The 18617-nt window shown below is 39.1% G+C and overlaps 1 protein-coding gene across 13 annotated transcripts in view; it reads right to left on the reverse strand.

Annotated features, from left to right (window-relative positions):
* Lingo2 (leucine rich repeat and Ig domain containing 2) overlaps positions 1 to 18617 on the reverse strand; it is a 1315053-nt gene that overhangs the window by 149237 nt on the left and 1147199 nt on the right.

Raw genomic sequence — 18617 nt, forward strand, 5'->3', positions numbered from 1 at the left:
TACAGAAACATAGTAAAAGCAACACACAGCAAAAAAGTAGCCAATAACTGGAAAAAATTTCCTGAACAAAACTCCAATGGCTTATGCTCTAAGATCAAGAATCAACAAATGGGATCTCATAAAACTGCAAAGCTTCTGTAAGGCAAAGGACACTGTGGTTAGGACAAAACGGCAATCAACAGATTGGGAAAAGATCTTTACCAATCCTACAACAGATAGAGGCCTTATATCCAAAATATACAAAGAACTCAAGAAGTTAGACCGCAGGGAGACAAATAACCCTATTAAAAATTGGGGTTCAGAGCTAAACAAACAATTCACAGCTGAGGAATGCCAAATGGCTGAGAAACACCTAAAGAAATGTTCAACATCTTTAGTCATAAGGGAAATGCAAATCAAAACAACCCTGAGATTTCACCTCACACCAGTGAGAATGGCTAAGATAAAAAACTCAGGGGATAGCAAATGCTGGCGAGGATGTGGAGAAAGAGGAACACTCCTCAATTGTTGGTGGGATTGCAGACTGGTACAACCACTCTGGAAATCAGTCTGGAGGTTCCTCAGAAAATTGGACATTGAACTGCCTGAGGATCCAGCTATACCTCTCTTGGGCATATACCCAAAAGATGCCCCAACATATAAAAAAGACACGTGCTCCACTATGTTCATAGCAGCCTTATTTATAATAGCCAGAAGCTGGAAAGAACCCAGATACCCTTCAACAGAGGAATGGATACAGAAAATGTGGTACATCTACACAATGGAATATTACTCAGCTATCAAAAACAATGACTTCATGAAATTCATAGGCAAATGGTTGGAACTGGAAAAATATCATCCTGAGTGAGGTAACCCAATCACAGAGAAACACACATGGTATGCACTCATTGATAAGTGGCTATTAGCCCAAATGCTTGAATTACCCTAGATGCCTAGAACAAATGAAACTCAAGACAGTTGATCAAAATGTGAATGCTTCACTCCTTCTTTAAAAGGAGATCAAGAATACCCTTGGCAGGGAATAGAGAGGCAAAGATTAAAACAGACACAGAAGGAACACCCATTCAGAGCCTGCCCCACATGTAGCCCATACATATACAGCCATCCAATTAGACAAGATGGATGAAGCAAAGAAGTGCAGGCCGGCAGGAGCCGGATGTAGATCTCTCCTGAGAGACACAGCCAGAATACAGCAAACACATAGGCGAATGCCAGCAGCAAACCACTGAACTGAGAACGGGAACCCAGTTGAAGGAATCAGAGAAAGAACTGGAAGAGCTTGAAGGGGCTCGAGACCCCATATGTACAACAATGCCAAGCAACCAGAGCTTCCAGGGACTAAGTCACTACCTAAAGACTATACATGGACTGACCCTGGATTCTGACCTCATAGGTAGCAATGAATATCCTAGTAAGAGCACCAGTGGAAGGTGAAGCCCTGGGTCCTGCTAAGACTGAACCCCCAGTGAACTATATTGTTGGGGGGAGGGCGGCAATGGGGGGAGGGTTGGGAGGGGAACACCCACAAAGGAGGGGAGGGGGAAGGATTAGGGGGATGTTTGCCCAGAAACCGGGAAAGGGAATATCACTCGAAATGTAAATAAGAAATACTCAAGTTAATAAAAAAAAGCAAAAAAAAAATTGGCAATATCAAACTAAATGGAGAGAAACTTGAAGCAGTCCCATTAAAATCAGGGATTAGACAAGGCTGCCCATTCTCTCCCTACATATTCTGTTATAGTACTCAAAGTCCTAGACAGACAAATCAAACAACAAAAGGAAGTCAAAGGGATACAAATAGGAAAGGAAGTAGTCAAAATATCACTATTTGCAGATGATATGCTAGTGACCCCAAAAATTCCATCAGAGAACTCCTAAACCTGATTTTAAAAACTTCCGCAAAATGGCTGGATATAAAATTAACTCAAACAAATGAGTAGTCTTCCTCTATTCAAAGGATAAACAGGCTGAGAAAGAAATTAGAGAAATGACACTCTCCACAATAGTCACAAATAATATAAAATACCTCGGTGTGACTCTGACTAAGCAAGTACAAGGGCTGTATGACAAGAACTTCAAGTCTCTGAAGAAATAAATTGAAGAAGATCTCAGAAAATGAAAGACTTCCCATGCTCATGGATTAGCAGGATTAATATAGTAAAAAGTGACCATTTTTGCCAAAAGCAATCTAAAGATTCAATGCAGTCCTCATCTAAATTCCAACTCAATTCCTCATAGATTAGAAAAAGCAAATTTCAAATTCATTTGGAATAACTAAAAACCCAGGATAGCAAAAATTATTCTCAACAATATAAGAATTTTGGGGGGAATTGCCATCCTTGATCTCAAGCTGTATTACAAAGCAATAGTAATAAAAATTGTACGATATTGGTATATAGACAGGCAGTTAGATCAGTGGAATTGAAGTCCCAGAAATGAACCCACACACCTATGGTCACTTGGTCTTTGACAAAGGATCTAAAACCATCCAATGGAAAAAAGATAGCATTTTCAACAAATGGTGCTGATTCAACTGGAGGTCAACATGTAGAAGAATGAAAATTGATCCATTTTTTTTTATTAACTTGAGTATTTCTTATTTACATTTCGAGTGTTATTCCCTTTCCCGGTTTCTGGGCCAACATCCCCCTAGCCCCTCCCCCTCCCCTTCTTTATGGGTGTTCCCCTCCCCATCCTCCCCCCATTGCCACCCTTCCTCCAACAATCTAGTTCACTGGGGGTTCAGTCTTAGCAGGACCCAGGGCTTCCCCTTCCACTGGTGCTCTTACTAGGATATTCATTGCTACCTATGAGGTCAGAGTCCAGGGTCAGTCCATGTTTAGTCTTTTGGTAGTGGCTTAGTTTTATCACCATGTACAAAGTTCAAGTCCAAGTGGATCAGAACTTCCACATAAAACCAGATACACACCAACTAGTAGAAGAAAAACTAGGGAAGCATCTGGAACACATGGGCACTGGAAAAAATTTCCTGAACAAAACACCAATGGCTTACGCTCTAAGATCAAGAATTGACAAATGGGATCTCATAAAACTGCAAAGATTCTGAAAGGCAAAGGACACTGTGGTTAGGACAAAACGGCAACCAACAGATTGGGAAAAGATCTTTACCAATCCTACAATAGATAGAGGCCTTATATCCAAAATATACAAAGAACTCAAGAAGTTAGACCGCAGGGAGACAAATAACCCTATTAAAAATGGGGTTCAGAGCTAAACAAACAATTCACAGCTGAGGAATGCCGAATGGCTGAGAAACACCTAAAGAAATGTTCAACATCTTTAGTCATAAGGGAAATGCAAATCAAAACAACCCTGAGATTCCACCTCACACCAGTCAGAATGGCTAATATCAAAAACTCTGTCAACAGTAGATGCTGGCGAGGATGTAGAGAAATAGGAACACTCCTCAATTGTTGGTGGGATTGCAGACTGGTAAAACCATTCTGGAAATCTGAGGTTCCTCAGAAAATTGGATATTGCACTACCTGAGTACCTAGCTATTCCTCTCTTGGGCATATACCCAAAGATGCTCCAACATATAACAAAGACACATGCTCCACTATGTTCATAGCCGCCTTATTTATAATATCCAGAAGCTGGAAAGAACCCAGATGCCCTTCAACAGAGGAATGGTACAGAAAATGTGGTACATCTATACAATGGAATACTACTCAGCTATCAAAAACAACGACTTTATGAAATTCATAGGTAAATGGATGTAACTGGAAAATATCGTCCTGAGTGAGGTAACCCAATCACAGAGAAACACACATGGTATCCATACATTGCTAAGTGGATATTATCTCAAATGCTCGAATTACCCTAGATGCCCAGAACACATGAAACTCAAGAAGGATGGCCAAAATGCAAATGCTTCACTCCTTCTTTAAAAGGGGAACAAGAATACTCTTGGGAGGGAATAGGGAGGCAAAGAACAGAGGCTGAAGGAGTGCCCATTCAGAGCCTGCCCCACATGTGGCCCATACATATACAGCCACCAAACTAGGTAAGATGGATGAAGCAAAGAAGTGCAGGCTGACAGGAACCGGATGTAGATCTCTCCTGAGAGATACAGCCAGAATATGGCAAATATATAGGCGAATGCCAGCAGCCAACCACTGAACTGAGAACTGAACCTCCGTTGAAGGAATCAGAGAAAGGACTGAAAGAGCTTGAAGGGGCTTGAGACCCCATATGAACAACAATGCCAACCAACCAGAGCTTCCAGGGACTAAGTCACTACCTAAAGACTATACATGGACTGACCCTGGATTCTGACCTCATAGGTAGCAATGAATATCGTAGTAAGAGCACCAGTGGAAGGGGAAGCCCTGGGTCCTGCTAAGACTGAACTCCCAGTGAACGTGATTGTTGGGGGGAGGGCGGTAATGGGGGTAGGATGGGGAGGGGAACACCCATAGAGAAGGGAGGGGGAAGGGTTAGGAGAATGTTGACCTGGAAACCGGGAAATGTAAATAAGAAATACCTAATTTAATAATGATTAAAATAAAAAAAACTCAGGTGGCAACCGATGCTGGTGAGGATGTGGAGAAAGAGAAACACTCTTCTGTTGTTGTTGGAGACCCCATTGGAGGAATTAGAGGAAGCATTGTAGGAACTGAAGAGCTTGCAACTGCATAAGAACAACAATACCAACTAACGGGAGCTCTCAGGAACTAAACCACCATCCATAGAGTACACAAGGACAGACCCATGGCTCCGCTGCATATCTAGCAGAGGATGGCCGTGTTGGGCCCCAGCGGGAGGAGAAGCCCTTGTTCCTGCCAAGTCCGGACCCCCCAGTATAGGGATATGTCAGGGTCCGGAATTGGGAAGTGGTGGGTAGTTGGGGAGGAGGAACACCTTCATAGAAGAAGGGGAATGGGGATGGGATAGGGGGTTTATGGACCGGAAAATAGGAAAGGGGATAACATATGAAATTTAAATTTAAAAATATCCAATAAAATAAAATTTTAAAAAGTTAGATAATGACTTATAAAAAGCAATTATTTCGTTATGGCCTTTCATGATCTGTTTTGTCCTGAGAAAATAGAGTCAAATTTTTGTTATGTCTTTTTTGTAAGTATTATCAACATCCTAGTTAAAAAAAACCAGTCTTATGATTTCATCTAACCCCGAGTACCTCTCAAAGGCCTCATTTCCAAATATTCTCATGTGGCTTCTTAGCAATCTAGTATACGAATTTTTGGTTTATAAAATAGATTTATTCATTCAATAGCAATCATCATCTACTTAGTTGTGATAATTTTATTCGATGGTGAAAAAAGTCAATCTTCAAAACAATTTGGATTTTTCCTAGCAGGAGTTTTAATTTCTACTGGGTTGGTGACATACATCTGCAATCCCATCTGACTGCTGGTAACAGCAGGCTTGTTACCTCAAGGCCGGCCTTGGGCAGATAAAAATTGTAAATAAGTAATAAAATAAAAAATAGATTTTTATATCCACCCTATAGTACAGAGGCAAAGTCCAGCACTCTATATACAACTTATTAATTAATCAATTTGGTCATACAAATTATTGATAGTTCGCTGTTTACCTAGCATAATTGCTGTGTATTTGATGGTGAATGAAGCTCATAAAATCATGTTACCCTTTGGAAGCTCATACTGTAAACCATGCATCTCTACTGCATACTCAGCCTAGAAGGGTGAGTACAAAAACCCACAGGGTGGGAAATAGAATGCAGACTGGGGAAGAGTACAGGCAAGGTATAGGCTTTAAGGGACTTGAAGACAGCCTCGGATATAAAGACTCAGAAATTTTAGTTCACAGAGAAGTGCTTCTTACAAAGTTTGGAGGAAAAGTGAAATAAAAATCTAAGCAAGGAAGCGATGTGGATTGTTGTTTTCACTGGAGTGCCAATCACTGTTCGATATTTACTGAAGTAGCAGTGGATAATTCCATAGTATAGATGCAGAAGGGAAAGCAGCTTGAAAGAGAAGAGATAAATCAAGGTGTGTGTGTGTGTGTGTGTGTGTGTGTACGTACATGCACTTGCACATGCACGGACACTGTTGTGGAAGAGCAGGCTGGTCACATTTTTAGCAGCAAACAAACAAACAAACAAGAACTAGTCTCATAGTAGATAAAGGATGTTGACATATCTTCCCAGTTTCTTTCATTTCAGTAAGACTTAGTCTTAGAATTTGATATCCTGTCTGAATGCCATTCTCGACCTGCTAAAAAAATGGAATTTCAGTTTCAAGAATTTCTGGCTCTTCAGTTGAACAGCAGGATGTTGTACCCAGAGATCCCAAGGCTGAGATGATGGATAAAGCCAAGGTATCTGGATTATGAGGTCTTCCCAGTTTTACTGGATCCAGCATACTGGATCCTTGCTAGTTCCCAGTGGGAATTCCATCAGTGGTGGTTGCTAGGTGAAGCAGTTAAATGAGTCGTTTTAACTTTTAAATGACCATATGAAAGTGAAAGTGTTTTCAGATGCTGGTGAGTGAGCATGAGCACTGCAGAAAGACACAATAGAGCAGGCGCAGTGGGTGAAGCCAGCTCAGACGTACAGGTGGCAGCAAGGAAGAACAATATGTTCAGACAAACTAACCTACGTCTCCTTTCCTGAATGTCACAGTTCTTTAACAGGATCCCTCACATCAACTAACCCTGTGAAAAATTTCCAGTGGCTCTCACTAAAGTTCATTCTTCTTATAAAGTTTGCCTGCAGCCATTTTATAATTTCTCCTCCACAAACACCCCTCAACCTTGGCCTGGAAATGTTCCAGAGAATTCATAGTCATAAACAAGAAAGTATCTGGCATACTATGTATGTGTGTTGGGGGACCTTATACATGGTTACAAAACACTGAGTTTGCCTTTCTTTTTGACTCTTTACCTGCATTTGAAATTTACTCAAGGTCTCTGCCAAAAGCAACACACATTCATAATAATATGTATATTTGTCTTATATACATATCTTAAAATCTCTGGTTGGCTTATCATTTACGTATAGATCATAGTCATGTTTCCATTCCCCATAAAACCATAGTTTACAGACATTAGTCTAAAATATTAGAACAAGTAAATATTGTGACAGACCTTACAAATACTTACTGTGTGGTGTCACATGACTGCAGACAAGGAATACTGTTTTAAAGAGACTATCACAGAAGGTGCAGTTGTTTGCGTGTCTGTGCAGCCCATTTTAATTATGGCCTGAGTCATTTTTTATTTGGAGAAATTCTTGAGTCTCTTATCAGGAGGTGCTAAGTAAATTCTGTCTGTTCAAAACCTAGAAAGGAGACTTTAGCTATAGTAGCCTCAGAGTCACCCAGTACAGACAATGAACAACGCATACTACAGAATCAAGTAAGGGTGATGCTATCCTTCGAGTATTTATGGTGACATTTTAGAAATAAAGAAGGTGGAGACTTCTGTTGTATTGAGGAATTTATGGAAGTCAATGTCATTGCTCTTTGGGGTGGGGATTTAGGTGTTTATTACCCTGGCATCACATTTGCTGTAAACTCTCAGCCACCCTTGTCAATCAAGTTCCCACCATATAGAACATTTGTGTAACACAATATGAAGTGGATTGTGGTTTTTCTTATGTTTCTGTTTGTGTTCATTTAATATGGCTTGTTGTCATGTAACTTTATATTTTTCAGCTGTTTGTACCTTTTCAATCTTTTACTCAGTCAGTCTTTGGAAACCTATTCATTCTGTCCTAACTGAGCATTACGTTTTTGATGTACATTTCTCCAGGGCTTATCATCCGTGTGAAACCTTGTGTTTCACTTACTTTTCTCTACAAGGTTTACATGTACATGTATACAACATTCAAGCTAGCTTGCATGACATCCCTACGTATATCAACAGGTGTAAAAAAATGCAACTGGTTAGTAAGTTGAATATTAATCCTTAAAATATAAGGAACTTAACACCAGAAATATTGATACCTTGACCAAAATCAGCCACTACATGAGTGAAAAAAACTTAGACATGTATCTAGTTACATCTGATTCTAAAGCTTTAGTTCTCTCTGTACTTCATTATGTTCATTCTGTCAGAATCATAAATATAATTATAAAACAGATATAGATGAAAATATATTTGTGGATTCTCTCTTGTCCTAGCATGAAAACACAGATAGTCAGAGATGATTCATTAATAACATGAATGTCTGGGTTGTAACCATTCAGCTTTCAAGTATTCAAGCCCTGTTATACATAAAATAAGTCTTTAGAAAATGTACTCTGTTAAAGTATAGGTTTTTATTAGAAGAAAAAAATCTTACTTTTGGGAATCTTCCACCACTAAATAATTAATTACAAACTGTCCTTCACAGTATCCCAGCACAAAGCATGAGCGATTTGCAAATTCATACTGAAAAATGCTGAATGTTTTTCCATTTGTGTGTTTTCTGGGAAGAGACTAGGATGCTGTCGTGATAACTGTCTTCAAGACCATATAGACAGAGTCTGAAAACTCGAATCCCCACTCTGCATTTTGAGACTTCTCATGACATACAGGCAGATACAGTTTTAACTTTCCTCCCTGGGGTTCTCCTAAGGCATGGGATTACAGGGGAACATTAAATAAAATCTGTACTTGTCCATTCAGAACATTCTCTATCTCTAAGTCTTGAGTGAGGTTGAAACTTCAATATGTCCACCATTTAGCTGGCCTGGGATTGGCATCTCAATACCAAGTACTTTGCCTAATGTTCCTTGACATGAAGAATCATAAATCCTAACAGTAGGACTTCAATCTATTTGCATCTTTGACTTGAACTTTTAAACAATAGTCACTTGGTAAATGAGACAGAAACTCTCCTTCTGCATAAATACATTAGAAGTGAGATGTGAATATAGCAATATTTTATTTGTGTTATTTCTACTTTCACTAGTATAATATATGGTAGATTGCCATTCAAATCTTATTGCCAAAAGGCTAAGGCTAGACTATTAAAGACATGAAAAAGCAAGGTTGTAGACCATTCCTAAAACTAAAAACACAAGATACTGTCTAAAGTTTCCTCTCGATTTGGTTCTAAATTTTATTCTGCTCTTTGGTGATTGTGGACTGATTTGGTATTTAAAGTTCTTTAATTTGGCTTAATATCTCCATGCTAATTCATGGCCTCTCACTGAACACTTCAGTTCTAGCCTTACCTGCCTACACCCCATCAGGTAGATGCTGTGTCAGCATGCTTCACCTCCAATCCTCTTCCTGACCACTCTCTGGCTTCTATGGAGGAAAGATTTAAACATTCACATCACTATTCATTATCAAAGCAAGTCAGAACAGAAACTACCTGGGCAGGAACCTGGAAGCAAAATTGGATGCAGAGGCCATGGAAGAGTGCTAGGTACTGGTTTGCCTTTCATGTCTTGCTCAGTGTAGTTTGTTATAGAATCCAGAGCCACCAGCCCAAGTATTGGCCCAGGCACAGTGGGCTAGATCCTTCCACACCATTCACCAATTAAGATGATACTTTACAGGCTTGCCTACAGACCAATCTTAAGCATTTTCAAATCAGGAGTTCCTGCCCTCTCAGATGACTCCCTGTCAAGTTGACATAAAATTATCCAGCACACCTGAGATATTGAAAACTTACTTAATTCCTTGATAAGTCTGTAAAAGAAAGAGAGACTGTGAGTGAGAGAAAGAATGGAAGAAGGACGACGGAACCCTTTACTTGATGACTACCTCAACACCATTGTCTAACAGCTAGCTTATTTTACACAGTGGACCTACTCTATCGCATCCTTGAAGGAACGGAGATTCAGCCTCAACTCTAGAAAGTGACACAGTTGTGATGGTTCCAACTTAGAGGGGTTAATAATTAAATGGTGGTTTTAAAAAAAAGGTCTGCTGGGGTTGGGGATTTAGCTCAGCGGTAGAGCGCTTGCCTAGCGAGCGCAAGGCCCTGGGTTCGGTCCCCAGCTCCGAAAAAAAAAAAAAAAAAAGGTCTGTTTTTGACAGTTGGAGATTAACAAAGCAAATATGGCTTGTGCTTCAGAACATGCTGATAAGTTGATGACAAAATACACATTTTCTTTATTCTTCCTGTGAGTACCTCATCTGTGTGAATGTGAAGGATGGGTTGCCAACTGAAAGACCTACTCCAGTGAGAGGCTTCTGAAGCCCAGTGGATATGGATTATTCAGTACATGGTGAATCCCCTCCCCCAAGATGGAAATGCAAGCAGAAAGACATTTGAGAGGATCTTAGAGGATCACAGTCCTATTGCATTGAAACATGAACAAGGCCAGTGTCTCCATTAAACAAACAAACAAGGAAACCAATCAAAACAGAATCAGGGTATAGAGAAATAGCTATAGGCTCAAGGGTATTTGCTGCTGTTGCAGAGGACCCAGGTTCAGCTCTCAGAACCGACATGGGAGCTCCAATTCTAGGAGATCTGATGTTCCAACTTGTCTCCTCATTCATCTGCACACATGTGGTGCACAGACAAACTCTCTCTCTCTCTCTTTCTTTCTCTCTCTCTCTCTCTCTCTCTCACACACACACACAGACACACATAGACACACAGACACACACACACACACACACACACACACACACACACACACACACACACACACCAGGAGGATCTTTTAAAAAACTTCACAAAACTACACATTTTGATGTGTAATTTTAAAAGAGAATATTATTTGAAAAACTAAGTCAGCCACTAGAAAAATGAACAGTGATTCTGTGAACTGCCATGTGTCTTATGATGTTAACTTAGGTCAAGCCACACTGACCTCGCTCTGTTTTTAGAGCAAATACACAAGTTCCTCCTGCTAGCACAATTACAGGGTCAGAACATATTTCAATTCAATTGGTTTTTAAAAGGAAATAGTGATGACAATATAGGTTTAATTCTTTTATACTTCAGTGGCTGTGTCACTGATGGTACCCAAAAAGAAGTGTGATGTCTAAGAAGCAGAAGGATCCTGATGAAGAGCAGTCCTTTGGATCCACGGTCCTCTTCTGGTTGGTAATTTGTTTTGTTATGGACTAGATGAATTTGTAGGTGACCAGAAACTAAAGTATATTATTATGCCTCATAAGAGAATCTCAGCTGCCTAGAAATAGGAAACTTAATGAAGTTAATTAGAAAGTAACACTGGATATAAGCACATCTTATTAAATACAATTTCACCCTTTAGCAGAGAAAAGAACATGACTTTAGAGAACAAAGCATCAAATATAAGGAAAGAATAATTAAAAGCAATAATATCTTACCCACACCTGAAGGATGCCAGGAAACACTTTGGCCAGCTCACACTGCCCTGTCTAAAGGCACTGTAGGTTTCCCACACTTCTTTTCAATTACTCTAAAAGATCTCGTGATGTCTGCTTATATTGACAATACGACTTTATTTTCACCCATGATCGATGTTAACTAATGAAGGCTGAATTTCTAAGGGTTTCCTTGCAAGTTTCCTCTTTTTGATAAATAGCTCTCCACGGGTGATGACATTCAGTTTAAAAGGTTTAAATGCATTCTCATGATGATAACTCGAAACGTATATCTCTAGCCCTGATCTGCATTATGTCTGGATTGTGTATCCTGCATTCTTTACATATTCAGTGGGGCATCATAGAAAACATAGCACAGCATTTCCTTTTGAGCACAGAATGTTTTATTCCAACTTGCTTAGTTGCCTCCCTGCTCCTTTGCAATTAATAACAATTATCCTCAACTCGGTTGTTGAAGGGAAACATCTAGGTATCATTTTTGATATTTATACTACATTTATAATCTGCCCATTACCTACACTCCCAGTTCCATCTCCAGATCAACTCGTTGTAGATCAACTCCAGTTGTTATCAGCACTGATGAGTCATGGCCCAAGGCATGAAAATCTCTGGTGAGTTCAAAGGCTTTCTGTTTGACTCCTTGATTTCAATAGTGCCTCCTGAAGGACATTTTCCAAAGCCAAAGGCAGCTTTCAAAATGCATATGAGCTTTTCTCATCTCCTTATTTTAGCTTTCTAATCAATGCTTGTTGTAATGAAAGAGAATCTAATCTTCTACGCTGACCCATGAGCTCTTAACGGATGTGATCTGGTGTAGTTTTCCCACTAGCTTCTCTTTCACTTATTCAATAAAATCAAACGACAGTGCCCTTCCTCCTGTTTTGCAGCAATCAAACACATTCCTGTTCCGATGATTGGATCTATGTGGTCCTATGACTTAAACTCCTAGCATTTTCACTTTATATATTTATTTATTTATTCCTTCACTTATTTATTTATAGAAAGAGCTTGCCATGGTATAGTGAACACATGACATGTTTCCCAGGAATCCAACTCAGGCTGTCTCCACTAAGCCATCTCACTGACTTGCATCCTTATGTTTTTTTTTTTTTTAATGTAATGCTTCATGAATTTCCTTACCCTCCTTGTTCAGCAGCCATGCTAATTTTCATAACATTCTACTTTCAGTATATGTGCTTTCAAAGCAGGGGCTGTGTCTCTATTTTTCTGTAATTAATTTTTTTCTTGTCATTTCTGCTTTAGTTCAACATTTCCTTCTCTATAGGACTTAATCCTGTCCCAGTTTCTAGCAGAGCCTCCTCTCTGACTGACTTCAAGGAAAGCATCAATGATAATTATCTTCCTTGTTTCCTTATTGATCCTCTCTCCTTGGAGTATATACATTAGTGAGGTTCTATCTGCAATCGCGCAAGTTAGATGTAGATCACGGTCTATAGGAGTCGGTACTTGTTGAATTATGCATTATATCAATTAGTGATAAAAATTTTAGTTCAGATACTTAAATTCTAATAAGTGTGGCATTAAGCAAGGAACTTTCTCAGAGTAGATATATACAGCTTGAGTGAGATTGAGAGAACCAGACCTCTGGGCTTTTCTAATGGGAAAAGGATGGATGGCAATAACGTGCAATGCAGAATGTGCTGCGTCATCCAGGTTTAGCTCTTCCTTTCCAGGGGAGTGTCTAATAGCCGAATGTTATCAGGTAGGTCTTCTCAACTTTAGAATTACAGACAGTAGGGGTTACTTGGATCTTTATTTCAGGAACTGTGCATTATGGGATATTTAACAGCGTTTCTAACTTCGGTCCACCAGGTCCAACAGTTTATGACGACTGAAATTTCTTCTCAACATAACCAAATATCCCCAGAGGAAAGGACAGTTAACTCTGCTCTGGCTAAGATTTCTAAAGTTCCTTCCACACTCGTGTTTCCTTCATACTTAACTATCACATCAATTATGGGGAAGTCATCCCCTTTAATGGCAGAATTCTCAAAATACAGTAAGAAGTGGCACTGGCTTCTATGGTGGTATGTAACGATTGACGTTTTCTTAAGCACAAATGTAAAGCTTAAAAAAAGAGAGGGAAAAAAACGGAGGAAAAATGTTCAAATGTTCAAATGAATGGTAGCAACCCTTCAGATTCAAAGGCCCATACACGGTTCTGTGGAGTCACGGATACAGAACCACATATGCAGAGTCAGTGACTATGAGCTCTGCCACATAACAGCTGTGTGACCTCCAGTGTGTTACCTAATGAGGCTACCATCAGTGTTTCCTTCTCTGTAACAGGTAATGCGAACCCTATATTTTAGAGGAATCATAAGAAGAAACAAAGCCATGGATAAAAATTACTGTGTAGCCCAAACAAGATTCTCTTTGATGGCAATACATATTTTTTTAAACTGAACAGTTTGCATCATTCAAAAATAGCTAATACAAATATACACAATGATAAAGAATCACTCAACAGTGAAAATATTCAGGAGCTGACCTTACGATGTGTGTCAGATACAATCTGACAGGAGTCAAGTACCAATTAAGCTACTGCATTCCAATTACACAATGGGCTCCTTGATCACAGAGACCTTCTTAATTAGATCTAATCTTTATTCCTGGCACTGACTTTCAGACTTTTAACCTCTGATTTAATAATTTTAGTTTTGAAGTTTACCTTGCTGCCAGAAATAGATTTGGCACTCATGTACCACTTTGAATTTTAAAGTACAAAGGGAGAAGAAGAACGGAACAGAAAAATCACCTGTTCTTCACAAGCCTTCCTAGGACAGGAGAAGCATTAGGCATCACCTTTAGGAGTTGATGTCCAGTGATTTCGCTGCAGTTTGGTAATGGAATAATAAGTCTTGTCAATTCCGGTCTCCTCACCAATCTGTGCCCAAACTGTAGAAAAAGCTTCAATGTCATTTCAAGATGTCAGATTTCAAAATCTAGTTGTTGATTATTTTGTTTAGGGATGAAGCCTCCAAGACCATCTCAACATGGACCCAAATCATATCCTAGTACATTTGCATTCCTCCAGAGAGGTGAATGTGTGTTCTCATGTACGCGTTGTTGGTATAACATCTTGAAAATACAGTACACAAATGGATTGATAAATATATATTTTGACAATTCAAAACTATACTTTCAAAGTTATATTTATTTAGGTTTTCTGTATTATTTGATTTTACAGTGAGAAATATCTCAGTTAAATATGGGCTTCTGTGTCATTAATTCCCTTTCCTTGCCCACCTTCCATTACTCCCTAAATCACTTTTTTCTCCCTGCACTTATGTTATTTCTTGTAACTTTCCCTTTCTATAGATTGTTCTGTCTTTTTATTGCCTTTCACTCAGAAAAATCCGAGCCAACATTCTATATGTGTCTTATGTTGAATTATAACGCCTTGGTTTTATGGGTTCAAATGTTACCCTGGCATCATTTTTATGACTTGTGGATTGCTTTTTTGCTGTCTAGCACCTAGTATACCTTAGTACTATCACAGCACTGGTACTCGTCTTAGCAATAGCCATTGATATTGTAACTCTCCTTCCTCACCTGCTTCCTGGTTGATTGAAAACTATATCTAAGATTTCATGGCCTCTCTTCAAACACCCTACTATTTTCTATGCAATCCTCATGCATAGCTAAATAGCACATGTAAAACTAAAGTTTCCAAGCAAGATAAACGTTTTGGAATAGAAGATATTCTATGGGCAGTATAAGTGTTTGTTCAGTAAAACCTAGTTAAATCGCTGGTCCCAGGCTGTGGTCTCAGCTTTCTCCGAACAATTAATGATCATGATTAATTGTTTCAAGGATTTATCTGTCCTCTTATTGCTATGTCACTGGGTGAGAACAGGAACCATTTACTCTTGTTCCAAGGCTGAAAACTCTCCATGAGTGGTCAGATAATAAAGACAGTCCTTTTCTTCCTCATAATGCATTGACTACTGCAAATTACTTTGTCTTATTGGTATAGCTGGCAACCTGTTCATCTTCATATCTCAAAACAGTAGGATCTCAGGAATTATACCTTCCAGAATCCCCGTTCATTTTACAGTTCAAGGGTGGATTCTACATTATGAAATGAAACTCAAACACCACAAACATAACGACCAATCAGAAAGAAATAGCTAAATGTTGCGGAGTGTTTGTACTTTCTATTTCTCTCTTTGTCTCTCTCTCTCAACTCTACATACTCATACTATTTTCTATGCTGTATGAATCATGTCTAATCCATTTTTAACCTTGAGGAGGCCATCAGACATATTTATTAATAAATAGTAATCACTTTTTCTTAACAGAGCTAACTTCAAAAATTGCAAAACCTGGAACTGACCCAGGGTTGAGTTAAAGTGAAGAATAATAAAGAACATTTGAAAGGACAGACGTGTTTAGAAATTCATAGAAAAGAGTAATTGTACATTGTATATCAAATCAAGATTAGAGTCCATTTTTAATTAACTGCTAATGATTATACTGTCATCTTCCTGTGTTATGCATATCTTCTTAGAACTTCTTGGGCTTAAGAGTACAATCTGCTGCTAAATTAATTAAAAGACACCTGGAACGTTCTGAGTTACACGGGCAGGGAAGAAAGCTCTCTTAGACCATTTGCCATCTGAAAGAATGTGTCAGAGCTCACTGTGTGGTTTTATATTGTTTTTCAGACATTATCTTTGCTGATGTCAGAATCATCTTAAAAAGGCTTTTTTCTTTTTTCTTTTTGCATATACAGGTAACATTATATAAACCAAGGTTATATTTATGTATTTTGGAGAGAGAGAGAGAGAGAGAGAAAGAGAGAGAGAGAGAGAGAGAGAGAGAGAGAGAGAGAGTTATACAATTAAAGAAAAAGGCTATGAATCAGAAAGAGATCAAGGGCATTCATGGAAGGAGTTGGAGGAAATAAAAAGAATGAAAAACATGATGGAATTATGTCATACTTTCAAATATTAAAGATTATTATTTAAACTAAAACATAAAGCAATTTAAAATAATAAAATAGATATTAATGCTCTTGGAAAAGCCAAGACTTGCATTCCTATATATATAGTATTTAGCTTTCAGGCTTAAAGTTCTATATCAGCATTGTTCATGATATAGCTCCATAGACATGTCCCTTCCACATTCCACTGTATCAGCTGCTTAGCCAAGTATGCTGAAAGGATTTATTTATTATTTGTTTTGTGTTCTTGTGTTTTTTTAATCTCTTAGTTCATTCTATAGAAATCTGCACCTCACCGCTTCCCATTTCCAACCTTATGACATAACCACTAGCCTTCAGCGTGCCACAATTTGCTTCATTGTTGATAAGGATAACCTTTGTTAGCAGCCTACTCATCCACAGAGCATGCTCCTTGGGTGATGAGTAAAGCAAGCAAATGGGATAGATCCTTCAGTTCAGACCCAGGTTCTGCCATTTACTAGGTTTGAGAAAGATTTACAACTAATCTGGATACCTGTCACTATTCATGTAAAAAGGGGGTTGTAGTACTTCTCTGCTATTTTGAGAAAAAGAAGATTAACTACCCCGAAACTGTAATAATGGGAAAATAAATGGTGCAATGGACGAAGTTTGAAGTCCTCATGTGTTCTAGGCAACAGAGCTGCTTCTAGTATAGACACGCAGTTCTTGCCTGAGGCCGCACTGGCCTACTTCCTCCCATCCACTTTACCTTGGAGTCCATTGATGATGTCTAAGCCTATCTCTGCTCAATATGTTCCCGTTATGAACAGAACGTACTGCATGCCATCAAGGAAAGTACTGACCTAGGGCTTTCAACCTGGGATTAAAGCCAAACACAAACAATCAAAAGATGCTCGAAAACCAAGCAGCTCAGATCTTCTCTGGGTGGATAAGAGTAACATGTCTTTTATCGATATATTTTTTTTTGTAATGCAGGGTGATTAGCATAGCTGTGCATGTTCAGCTTCTCATTTAATACCTATCAGATACTGTGTTTTCTATGCGTTATGGCTTCAGTTCTTACCACAGCCACAGGACCTACTGCTGCCAGCAATTCAGTCCGGTATACAGGGTGCGCTCAACACTAAGAAACTTGCATAAGGCCACAGATTTAGCGCATAGTAGAATAAGATTTAGGCTCGGCTAGTCAGACCTCAAGAACCTGCTCGTTATCTCTGTGCAAGTTACCCCAGGGTAGTGTGCAGTGAAGCCTGGGCTCTTTCTCTTCAAGAGTTCTTAGGTTAGTTCTGAGTCGCTGTTGCTTTTTAGATAGGAATGTGAGGAGCAATTTATATAGTGCATTTTCCTCCAAAATGAAGGGACTCATTTCCGTGTCACAGAGCTACAGACACTTTTCGTGAAAAAAACATCCCTGGTCATTACCAGGAGCATTAGTGGCAATCTCTGACAAGAAGCAAAGGATTCTTTGTTCTGATAATGACAAAGACGGGCACCTGGGTGAGACTGACTATGACAGTACAGAGTGTCTTGCTTTCAGCCTGCTGACATCTTGGGGTTGTGCAATTCAAGTCATTTAGAGCCGATATTTATTTTAATGTGGCAATGAATGCATGATCAGCGTCCATTCAACTTCAGTTTCTCTTAACTGTTGCCTTTGCCAAAATTCTTAATATTTTCCAATTAAATATTAATGCCAGACACATTGTGGCACTTTTCAACGTTCAGGAGAGCTTTCTATTCTTGAAAATGGCAGCTTTAAAAGCCTTTGCTTCTCATCTGAGAAGGCAGCACACTGCTAGCCTAAATAATCCCTAGCCATTAGAGAGCCATTTTTACCCTCATCCAGGAACATCAGTGTTGGCAGACTTAACTCCCAGGAAGCCTGGTCTCCCAGCCATGATCAGTGAATGCCTTGACACTGTCTTTCCCAGAAGCCGCAAAGCTGTAAATGCAGCCACGCCTAGCCATGCGGAGTTCTGGAAACCTAACCAGTCACGTTTTAGGGGCTTGCCACGAGTGCATGCTTCAGAAAGTCACCTCGCCATGCCGACTGCCACATTTTTGACATATTCAGAATTTTCCACCATATTCTGGATCTGTCAGAGGTCCTGGCACGTGCTAGTCGAGAAATAAATATGATTTGAGCAATAAATATGATTCGAACCGTGAATTTTTCAGAAATGTTCAAAGCCAATAACAAGCATATTGTCCCAAAACCAATAATTTTTTTATTTGGTATAATAGATGTGACTTAATTAAGAAAGGAAGTAATTATTAGATATGAGATGTTTTAGTGGAGGAAGAGTAAATGTATTGAAATGATAGCTAGCTAAGCTCTGGTATGAATTACTAACAAGTGAGTGCATCTGTGTAAGGCTCACAGCTTGGCAAGTGC

The sequence above is a fragment of the Rattus norvegicus genome, chromosome 5 (assembly GCF_021556685.1).
Source record: "Rattus norvegicus strain SHRSP/BbbUtx chromosome 5, alternate assembly SHRSP_T2T, whole genome shotgun sequence".
NCBI lineage: Eukaryota > Metazoa > Chordata > Mammalia > Rodentia > Muridae > Rattus > Rattus norvegicus.